Source organism: Mycetomoellerius zeteki, unplaced genomic scaffold, assembly GCF_001594055.1.
Source record: "Mycetomoellerius zeteki isolate Tzet28-1 unplaced genomic scaffold, Tzet1.0 scaffold89, whole genome shotgun sequence".
Taxonomy (NCBI): Eukaryota; Metazoa; Arthropoda; class Insecta; order Hymenoptera; family Formicidae; genus Mycetomoellerius; species Mycetomoellerius zeteki.
In genome coordinates, this window is record NW_017257924.1 from 575,209 (window position 1) to 588,199 (window position 12,991).

Consider the following 12,991-nt stretch of genomic DNA (forward strand, 5'->3'; position numbering starts at 1 on the left):
AAAATCGACAAACCTTAAGGTCATCTTACCCCCCTTTCTCCTACATGCAGGGCTGTGTTTAGATTCCTATCCGAGTGCCACTTAAGTGTCATTTTATCCCTGTTATTCACCGAATGTTAAATAAAGATAACATAATATAGAAAGTATTTGGGTGGGAATCTGAACGCGCTCCAGCTAAAGTTTAACGCATTTATTCTCTCTCTACAAATTTTAAGTCGCATGAAACGAGCTTAAAATGATTGAAACGATCAATGGTATCATAGTAAAGTAGAAATTTGATGTTCTCATTTAGGATTTTAATATATCGCGTAACATATGTCACAAAGTTACATCTTATCGCACGCTTTTCCCTTACTGGAGTGTAAAATTGACGATAAATGACTCGCACATTTTTAATTGAAAAATTAGTAATTAAAATTAAAATAATGAACGACCAATTGTTATATATTAAAGGATCAAATTAAATCAGCATCAAATTAAATTCTTAAGCTAAATAACACTTTGTTACTTTTATTTCCAAATATATCAAAATGTATTATTTTAATACACACAACACGTGGTTAACAAAACTAAATCAACTCATTTCTGTGATCGTGAATTGCTTCAAATCCTTTCAAAGTAAATAACATTCATATTAATTTAAGAAATAATAAACTAAATTTGAATCAAATTAACACGTTTCTTCAGTTAAATAATTTAACTCCATTGTTTTAGTTAAATTGACGATATATTGAGTATAAAAACAATAACAATCTATACAAATGATTAAAAACAATTATAAATTGAGTATAATTTTTGATATTATGAATTTAAAAGTGCAAATCACTGGAACGTTACGTTTTTAATTTAAGCTATCTCGTTTTAGAATAACTTTTCTGGTTTGTATTAATCTTCGTGTCTCTTTGCGTTTGTAAAAATTGCCGGACTCGTAATTACCTAACTCGTAGTAATACCTCAAGTACTTTGAAACTAATTACGATGGTGCGTACTTAAAAACTTTAATTACTTTCTTTGTGTAATATACAAATTACACAATTCTGAATAATGTCATCTCGCGTGCACCCACGTTGCTGAACAGAGGAGAATAAAGGTTCTTACTTTCAAGATCCGTTCTAACTTCATATGAAAGGCAAGACGATCATCTTTCTATAGTCTCTATTCGTCTCAATAATGCAATATTTCTTCACACACAAAAGGATGAATAATGGAAAATTAATAAAAGCGATGCTATCGCACAAAATAGAAGCAATCGTGTGCGAAATTGACAATGTTTTCAATGGCAAGAGAAAGAGGCGAATATACGATTAAAAGATCGATATTAGTTCTTTTATTCGACTTTCACGTTATTATCATTTATTACGCTCCTTCTTTTCGAGTCAGAATTTCAATTAAAATATAACGGATGATAAATTTAACACAAATGTATTATTATATACCATTGTTCCCAGCGCATTGTTTTCGAAATTGTCCACGTTCTGTCTTCCGCTTTATCTCCTTCGAATTGTTGTTAATTTTCCTTATATGCGATGTATAATGCCTTCGCTCGGAAAGATTATATAAAGAAGTGTAGAATTAATATAGGAACATTTTTGTTGAATTTTTGAGTAATGCATTTTAGCATGTTAGTTGCATACTCAATTTATTTAATTTAAAAAATACACGAATATTGCACAATGCAATAATTTGTAAAAAGAATATTTAACGATAAGGAATGTTGGTAAAAAATTGTTCTTTTAAGATAATTATTTAAATTTATTGCAATTTTGCAATAACCACTAAAAATATTGAACAAAATGTCACGAATCAAAATAGGGTGTTCAAAAATTTGTTTTTTTCCAAATATCTAATATACTATAAATAAAATAATTTAATAAAATAAAAATATTTATAATAATAACTAGATTTTCCAGTTACATAAAAAGCCTGTTTGTCTCGACAATACATAAAGCAGAGTGAAAAATGAAACTCGTGGGGGGAGGGGGATTTCATAAATACAAATATTAATCCGTAAATTATTTAATCAACAATAAAGAATTTTATGATTTATGATTCTAATCAAATTAATTGTTTATGTATAAGAAGTCAAATTAACGTTCACGAAACAGTGGATTCTTAATCCACCATGAATATGATGAACATTGATCCAGACGTTGCTGTTACCTGATAAATTTCGTAGCACTCTCCACCGTTAAAAGTCCTGTTGACAGAACGCACAATTTACTTTTCCGAGGATCGTTCATAACTTCAAGGATACTGTTAGACAGTAAACCAAACGGTTTTCTTGCACTAACTTGCTTCAAACATTCCTGGTGACGTAAAGATAAACTACATTCGGGGGAAAATACCTTTTCAATACTAGGAAATATGACGACAAGTTTATGACAGGCTCATTCGTAATCTCTCGGAATCTATTTGCAGACGCGCGTTTATCGACTTTGGCTATTCTCAATGACTATCAATCTATTTTCAACCTATTGCGCTAATATGTATTATACATTTTCATACCGTTTGAGTTCTGTCTATTTAAATAATATTACATTTGATCATGAATTACGCAAGATATTACGCACAAAAATAATTCAACGCAATTAAAAAATGAATTATGTGCAATGTTGTAGTTCAAAGGACTGTGGAAGCAATTTTAGTTTAGCATAAAGAAAAATAATGCAAATATTATTTTTTCCTAACAATTTTTAATTATTTTATATAAATATATATATATAAAAACAGAGATTATACAAGAAAAAGAAAATGTAATATAGACATATTTTACATATATTTATATATACATATAGATATATTTGCTTATGTACAGACTTTTTTTAGACGAGTTACATACATCTTACAGTTTCTATTTTCTCCATTTAAAAGTATATAGTTACTCATTTATATATTTGCACATTTCTTTTTTTTCTTCGAATTACAATTAATATCTTTACTCTCAATAAAGATATTAATTGTAAAGAGCAATCTGTACACAGACTGTTTTTTTACCAGGAATTATTTGAAGCAAAGTGCGTAATTTGCGAGTCCGTTTAATTTGTATTATCGATTGGATTGTAAATACATTAAGTTATCTCGCATGGAGAGTCGTATATTCTGTACAGATACTACAGATGTACTTGGAATTCCGTACTGTTTTTTCGTAATGAGACACAGCATATCCAGAGATTGCTAACCCGCTGTTTTGACGATTATAGAACGCCCAATTAATTTCCGAATTCGTCGATCGATCGATTGGTAGATCGATCGTCAAGCGTTAATATGCTTGTACTTATCAATTTATCGCGTTTAAATCGCATATAGTGGCAATAGCGGCAGTAGCGGCAGCGACGTATAAATATTTTGATATTTATTAAGCGCGCTGACGACGGTTTATCTCATACCGCAATACATGTATTTCACATTAAAAATAAGGATCGCCAAATATTTCACGCGAAATTTATAATACTCCAGAAATTGCCCACGTTATTTATTTTGTCAGTTACGATATGGTATACTTAAAAATCGTGATGCTTGTGCTGCTTCGTAAGAGTTGAAATTTCCTAGTCATTAAAATTTAATGAGTTTTGTACGCACTGTTCATTAATCTCATGATATTGCCATGGTATTAACATTTCCGATCTATTTATTCATTCTAAGAAAGATTCTAACGTTGGGTTTTATAATCTTTTTAATTTTTAACAGTGGTTTTTTTAACACTTTAATTGCCACTTTTGAGTGACGCATAAATTTCCGCAATGGTCACTAAACCGTCGCTTTTGTGTAGACACTTCTTTACTTGATTAAGAATGATTTGACTGAATATTTAAAATGTTAAAGAAACAGTATAACAAATTATATTAAGACACTGAAAAAATAAGATATTAAAATAAAACACTAGATTTTAAAATATTAAAATGTATTCTCTATTTTTGATAAAGTACTATGTATTATAATAACTGATAAAGTGAGAAAAAGAAGATTCTTATATTTCTTTTTATAATACTATTATAATATCTTACAGATTTAAATTAAAAGCGAGTTGTAGCGATTTGTTTTATTCTTTCCTGCAGAAACTTTTGTACTTATTTAAGATACTTTTTATAATATAGATAGGTATGTTTTTATCAAGACCAATTGTTGCAATCTTACGTGGGAAGTTTAAAGTACAACTTTTAATAAAAACAACAATATCAAGTAATCAGGGAATCGTTTTCCTATACAAAATTTAATTAAAAGAAGGATTCAATCGGAAAGAAAAAAGAATTAACTGATTTCTTAATAAGGAGACAGAGAGAGAGAGAGAGAGAGAGAAAGAGAGAGACTGACTTCTATAAATAACACTTTATGAATTATTTACTGTTTGAAATATCAGTAACATTATAAAGGGCTGTCGTACAAAAATATCTCTCATATCGTCTTGTCGAGCTTATCGGCTCTATTTAAGTAGTTTATTTTCAATACCGATAGAGAGAGAAAGAAATCACGCAACCGCCACCTGCGACGTATACTTGCACTTTGCCCAAATTCTCGTAAACATCTGCGAGATAATGTATACGAGAGATAATACTAGCTCTATGACCTAGATTATCACCACGGCGCCGTACAGGCAATTTATATTGACAAGCATGTTAGACCAAAATCTCCTAATATCAGAAAATAATTATGACGCAACACACTCTTTTTCTATTTTTAGTGTTTTTTTCCTATTTTTATGAATAGGATATTCCATCGATAACGAAATTAAATAGATCTACTTGACCATATAGGTATGATAATTATATAGAATTTAATAGAATCTTTCATTTATTTATTGATATATCTGTCCTTGAGGTAATAATAGAAAAAAAGTTAATTATATATGCAATATCATTAAAAAATGTTTTATTTACTTCCCGCGAGTTCATGTGATACTTTGTATGATATTGCGTGTATATATCGCCTGTTTGCGCACGTACATCACTGCACGCGTATTTGCTCGCGTATCATCGCAAACTCGACCGAGCTTGTAACAACGAACTCCCGATATTTCGGTAGCAAAAATTTGTGCAATGTTTGAAATTGTTTGGAAAACGCCAATCCTTCGAATAGCTTGCGGCAAGCATGAAACTTCGTCGAGCCTTATGTGGCGGAATTCGTAGAAACGCTTAATAAAAGACGTGAAACATCGTTCCGGCACTCGAAGATCGGACTGTCTAAAGGGTAAATGTAGGCGGAACACGCATTAACAGAATCCGAAAACGTTTATATCGTATCCATATCGGCACGTATATACAATTGTTTCGGACCGACGCACGAGTTTAAGTCAAGTTTTTAATGTTAATTATACCTATGGTAAGTAAATTAAAAGTCTAGATTGTGAGAAAATGTAATCACGTATCATATCGTTATAATTATACATTTATTGCATATGTCACAGTCAAAGCGTAAAATTTAATAAATGTATAATACATTTACTAATCGATGCATGCATTTACGTAAGATTTTAGCAAAAGTATCGACAGAATGTAAAATTGCCTACTATTCTAAAGTAATATACGTAATATATGTATTTACTAGGCAATATACACTTACTTCAACACATTAATAAAAGGATATTGTGAATTATCAGTCGTCATACAACTATCACAGTAAAAGTACTTATACATTTTAGTAAATGCATATGATAATTATTCAGTTCAGCTACGTCACACTTATAAAAATTTTTTTACCATTTTCAGTTCGTTTTTAGCTCGCGCAAACAGTTAATTTGAGTGATGAAAATGTATATTGCACTCAATGAGTATGACTCCATTTTTAGATCGTAAACAGTAATTTTTCCGTAAAACCTGGTGGTTAAAACGGATTGCACATGTATGTCCGAGTATATCCGAGTAGTAATAACGTATATATTATGAGTACTTTTGAGCGATAAGTACATGCTGTGTAAATTTGAGGTATAAAAACGTATCTTTAGCCATAAGTGTAAAATACTCGTTTAACATTCACAATCACTTATATTACATGTTTTGAAATGTGATTCAAATAAAGCGTAACTGATAGCATGAGAAAATCAGCTCGTTCCTGTCCATTCTGTGTTCGGCTCTAATAGGTATTATCACTCTTGTGACATATTCACGGCTTACAAATTATGAAATTATTTTTTAATTTAAGTGAATTCAAATGGGACTATTCTTATTTATAATTTTGAACCGGGATGTATTCATAGCTAATTCATTTACAACATAATTTTTGGATTCAAGTGGATAGAAATACGAAATATGTTATTATTCATCATGTCGAATTCGGATGTATTTATGTCCATATTATATTATTTTTGGATTCAAATGGATTCGAATAATCAGAAGCGTGAATTCGGAAATATCGAAATGATTTCATTTCTATCTATTTCAGTCCATTCTCGTTTACTGGGGTGTGTTCATATGCAACAATGCAATTTTTTCTTGAAATACATTTAAAAGGAAAGAGCACGATGTCTCAATTTATAATAGCCGCTGTAGTTTATTAAAATACCACGCGGATATTTTATGGCAGATATAATACGAAACGTTTGCAAGGATAAATGCAACAGGTGCTAAGATAAAAGAACTGCTCTGCACATTTATCATTATTCGACAGTGTCTCGCGCTAAAGAAATAATTCATCGATCGGGCATTTTATTTATCAATGAAAAAAGGGATTGCACAGCCGTCACCTACGTCAATCTATAATCTTTTCTGTGTCACGTAGTAGATAAGAGGTAGGAAATTTACGATATTTAGCTTGCTATGCCAATGACTAAGCAATAATAAATTAATCGATCAAAGAAACCTCATCGTGTCGACTCGCTCTTACTCTTCACACGCTGTCGTACATCTCCATATCATCTTGAAGTAAAAGAACGTTTTTTGTTTAAATTGGAAATTGTATAAATTTGCAAGAAATATTAATAGGCACGAAAAACCTTGACCGAATATGGCATTTTTCATTCATTTTTATTATGCACTTGTTATTATACTGAACGAGCAACATACGAAGATAATTAAGGCAACACAAACAGACGTTAAACGTATCGAACGTGTGATCTAAATTATCGCTGTAATAATAACGATAACCAATGCCTCCGACCACAATACGATGCTATTGCAATTATTTATTGTCCTCTCACTGTCGTTACGTGTCAATAACTTTCTTACCCATTCGCTACCCGTTAAGGAGTTGAAAGATTCAATTGTACGTTTGCTTTTTATTGCTATGCTAGACTGCACTAGAATTTTCGTTCTCTCTTTCGCCAAATTTCAAACATATCTATTTCACTTTAATATATAGAGGAAAGTTGCCGAATGTACCACTTAACCTATTTTTTATTATATTTTCCATTTGGCACTGTTTTGTATGCAAATGAACATTAGAAATTGTAGTTTGAGGTTTTGGACGCTTATTACATGTTTAACTTTCCACCAATAACAAATTAATTTGTTATAATTTTTTGTAACATACTGCAAAAGGTACGATTTAGGCAGCCAGTCGCCTAAATTGTACCTATAGGTATTTTTTAACGTATTTCCTTTGAAAATATTGAATTTATGAATAAAACAATTAAAAATATAAGATTAATAAAAGAAATCATTAACTAATACCTAATAATTAATTTTAAATAATACCTAATTTTAATAATTTATTGAAGAAAATCAAATATTTTATAATTATTAAATAACAATAATAAAAAAAACAAATGACACCAAAAAAATTTGCTTATATATATTTTCGCACTTAATATTTATATTGATATCGATTATTAGTTTTATTATTGTCAGTTATCAGCCTTATCTTTTGATGGTATGATTTAGAAAACTTGATAAATTTTGTAAAAATATCGATTTAATCTTTACAATGATTGCAAATATGTATATACAGTGAATGTAAAATATACTCTACAATAAATCTTCTTTTATAAAAATACAAAAATTTATAATAAAATTGGATGAGCGCGTTGTTATCCAGCTATATAAGTTGATTGAAAATTAATATCAGATGTACCTGATTTTTTAAAACGCCGCTAATATCCATAAAACAAGATGTATTATATTTTGTTGTCTATATTATTCATTTTTCATATATTTTATATTATTGTTACTAAATATTGCTTATATTAACTAATAATATAAAATATTGATGAGGTACGATTTAGGCGACCAGTATGCATTCGGCAACTCTCTCCTACATTAGTTTAGCTATAAAAAACAAATTTTATTGATTAAATTGAGAAGGAAAAAAAACATGATCATAGTAAGCGGTCACCAATGCTAATGAAATTTCTAAATCTGGACAGAGACATACCCGCGTCGTTAACGCAATGACAGCACAATTTAACACGCCTCAATGCCAAGTCGGATAATGAAATGGTCATCTGTTCGGTTACGAAGACCATCCGCTATAAGGAACGTAATGTGTAACTTATTAACGCTTGTTTTGGAAATGCATAAAAATGATACATACACACACAAACACACGTAAATATTATATATATACTATCTAAACTTTTTAGAGTGAAAACTCACTCTGAAGAGTGAAATCTCACTCTTAAAGATTGAAAATTGAGCCACTCTTTTTTAAGACTAGCTCAAATTTCATTTTTTAGAGTGAAATTTCCACAATCAGAAAGATTTAGAGAGTATATAATCGCTCCTTATAATTGATAACATGCTCGCTGCAATACTATAAAACGCAATGATGCGATATTTCGTAGTTCAATGAGATATGCGCTTCGTTAGTGAGAAATTTCCTATTGCGTCATGGTGCACTTGTGCACACGCATTCCCCGCTCGAAAGCATTTAGACGATCCTATCGCTTCGTTACAAAAACGGCTTTCTTGATCTATCTCGCGGCTAGACAGATTTGCCTGCGTAAAAGCCAATCTATTAATTATTAAGCGCATCTCGAATAATTTGGCAATAAATCAATGAGGTTGCAATACGAGGAAAGAATGCACTTTTTTTACAGAAAGATTAAAAATTTATGTGATGTATTTCTGCTAAAAGATAAAACTTGCAATAACTTGTAATGACTTATGATACACTCAAAGAAAACGACACAATAATAAAAATTGTAAAATTTACGACATCTAATTGTAAAAGTGACATCTAATACAAGTTTTGTATCTATACACTGAAAGAAAAGATTGGCTGCTACAGCAAATTAGATGGTAAAATATGGCATAGCATTTTTAATTAGCTGCAGCAGCCAATCTTTTCTTTCAGTATATTTATACTAAATCTATCTATATTTATTCTATATCTATATTTATATATTTATTAAATTAATATACAATATATGGTAGAATAAATTATTTTATAGTTATTGCAATTATAAAACAATGTGTTTAGCTAGGTACATTAATTCTATATATAAAACTTGTAGTTATCATCTTTATAGTTGCTACTACTATATTTTTCTCTGAATGCATCATCGGTGAAAGTTAAATAATTATTAGCTATGATTTATATTTCATATCTTTTTTTAATTTAATATCGAATTACACATAGATATCCCGCGAGATTAGAAATTGGAATAACGGGGAAATAAAGATAAATTTTGTTTTCAATTAGACGCGCTAATAATCGCGCTATTTTTCTCACTGCCAGCAAACATTAGGTCAAGGCAAACGATAACCCGTTCTATTTTGATGTAGAGTTCCCAGATTGACAAGCAACTTGGATTTAAAGTCTCGTGCGAAAGTTGATTAATAGATACAATGGCAAAAGGTTGATAAGTGCATCAAATGTTATTCTCGAAAAACGAGATTCTTACATGAACTTGCGAAACTCTCATAAACTCTAGAGACATATTTATACAAAAAGAATTTTGCTGAAGTATATAAAAGTTAAATATATAAAGAAAGAAAGGCTTTCAAGAATTAAATCATATAAATGTAAAAATCAACAGTACCTAGCTGACGAGTTAATAAAAATAAGCATTAAATTTAAAATTAATTCGTCTGTATACTACACAGAAAAAAATTATGTTTTATTAACAGCATTAGCTAATAATAGTCTAATAGAAAATAATTTTGTTAATTTATAAATTAAAAGGAAAGCTCGTGCGAGCGACACTTATAGGTGGTCGCGTATAAAAATATACATATTAATAAAATAAAAATATAGACGTCTTGATCCTTGATTTGAGCCCTCTTCAGTATAGTACTGACAAGTTAATAAAAAATAACTGTTTTACTTTATAATAAACCAATAACAATGTCAAAAAGGAAAGAACAAATACGGAACGTTACCGAATCAGAAAACATTGGGTACAGAACGACAATCGTTCACCGGACACTCAGTGAACGCTCATCGTTCTGAATACACATATTGTAAGTTTGATACCTATCCGGAGATAAAAAAATCATTAAACGTCTTTAGTATTTGGCAGAATACTTAAATATCGTGAGTCGGAAATTATAATTATAATATAATAATGATGAGATGACAAAGTAAAGCATAAATGAGAACAATGTGTATGGTACAAGTTGTAATGAGCTTTATTAATTTAATAAAAATATTAATAACACAAATATGTCATTTTCTTGTTTTAATAAAGTATTATTTATTTCGTCAGTATTACTGTTATGCACTGAAAAAAAGATTGGTTGCTGCAGCAAATTAGATGGTAAAATATGGCATAGTATTTTTAATTGGCTGCAGCAGCCAATTTTTGGTTGCTTTAGCCTATCTGCAATGTCAGTATAGGATTTTGATAAACTAACACAACCAAAAATTGACTGCTGCAACCAATTAAAAATGCTATGCCATATTTTACCATCTAATTTGCTGCAGCAGCCAATCTTTTTTTTCAGTGTGGAAGAAACAAGATTATTTTCAATTACATGGCTGTTGGTAAATGTTGTTAGTACAACATTTTTTCCGTATATCTTTTATCGAGTCAACGTTCAAACAACTCTTGAGATTTTCCCTCTTCTCATTCCAGGAGGTATGACACGTCGTGTGGAATTAAAAATAACCATAGTCCTCATTAATAGCTACGCACATTGGTTCATCGAATCGGAACGAAACCGTGACGACACCGACGCGCGGCGAGAATTAGGATGTCAATTCTGTGAAGCATCTTACGCGTAAAACAATCGCACGAACGTCATCTTCGTGAAAAGAGAGGGAGGAAGAAATGAAACAACGGATCATATCGCATCGCATCTCATTGCATCGAAAGAGAGAGAGAGAGAAAGAGAAGCCCCCCCTTTCTCTTTTATCCATCTCTCTCCCGGGGGAAGAAAGGTGGATAAATAGATAGACAAGTGGATAAATAGATAAAGTATTTATTATTGTTCTAAAGCAAGCTCTCTAGGAACATATAGATAATAATTAAACGCGAAACGGTACAAAAAAATAATACAGAATACATATGTATACTAAAAAATACACTGATTGTGAGACACACGGAAATCACAAAGGATCCTATCTGCGCTCTCATAAAGCGAGAAACTGCTCACGGGATAGAAAGATTCTGATTTCATCTTTGTGTCCACTTATAAATTTCTTTATTTGCAGTGATGGAATACTTTCCAAAACTTACAGAATTACAAAAATCTACAAATAGAATTTCTCTTATAGGTCCAGTTTTACAACTCACGATTAACTCTTAACCGAGGTTCAAATTTGTTTCTCATCTCTTTCCAATTCTAGAATTTTCCTATTTTCCTAGTTTTTCGTGTATGTTTCTTTTTAAAAATAGAGACTCAGAAAACAGAATAATGACAATAAGGAATCAAAGAAAAATGAAATGTGGTTACTATTCCTTATTATCGAGACATTTCCAACAAATTTTTCAATGTATTAAAAAAATTCAGATCTAAATTATCATTTTATAGTACCAATAAACTCTCTAGGTTCATCAGAAAAGAACTTTCTTTCAATTTCGGCTAAGAAAAACGTCGTCTACATGATTCCATGCTTTAAATTTAAAAATGATTAAAAACATGTTAAAATAAAAATTTCAAATTTCAAAATGCTTTTTTAATTTTTTTGCTATGATTTTTCGCCGATCTACAAAGTTAGTTGTTGGTTTAGCTTCAAAGTCGCGTATTTGCTCAGTAAAAAATTTTTCATGTATAAATACGTATTGGTCATTTTTTGCTGTTATCAACTTTTTATAAATAGCTCAGCCAGGCCCACGGTAAATATAAAACGTAAAGCGAGCATCAATAAAGCGTTAATTAGAGTGTAAAGGAAGTGTAAGGGCAGAGTAACAAAAATGTAAATGAAACCCTTAAGAAGGAATTGGAACACGGAACATGAAGGAAGCGTCAACTAAACGTTAAAGAAACATAAACGAAGCCTAGATGAGTTCTTAGTACAAGCAGAACGTTTGTTGAATATAAACGGAGCCTCATTAGGCTGTATAGAGAACATAAACGAAGCGTCATTGAGTTCTTCGATGAACGAATGAAATACGATCTAGGTCCTTGATAAGTATATGAGATGATATTTTAAAATATATTTCATTTACTCGGTAAACATCTCAAGAAAAGTATTATGCTTTCTTCTTGGAGCCCTTAGGATTCACTTCAAAAAAATTATTTCATTAGAAATCACTACTGAAAAATCTTTCAATGTTTTTTTATCCTATTCTGTGTGATTTTTTAAATTCGAGAAATTTAATTTGCTGCGTCCCTCTGGTGGCGATGCCGCGTACTGCTCAACGAAGTTCCGTTTACGTTCGCTATATACAGTTTAATGACGCTCCATATAAGCATTCTGTTCACGTTTGCCAAATGTTTTCCTTAGCGATTTTTTTTTATGTTTAATTGCCACTTTATTGATTGTTGCTTCACGTTCTATTAAAAAAATTTTTTAGCTCTATATTCTAAAAGTGTGCACGAAGCATATTAAAATGCTCTGTATACTCTTTGCGGAGCACTTAAGAAGCGTAGACGAAGTTTCATTGAATAAAGTGTTTAAGAAGCGTATCGGTCCATGCACACTTTGTGAAGCGTTGTAGATCATTTGAAAAATGTTA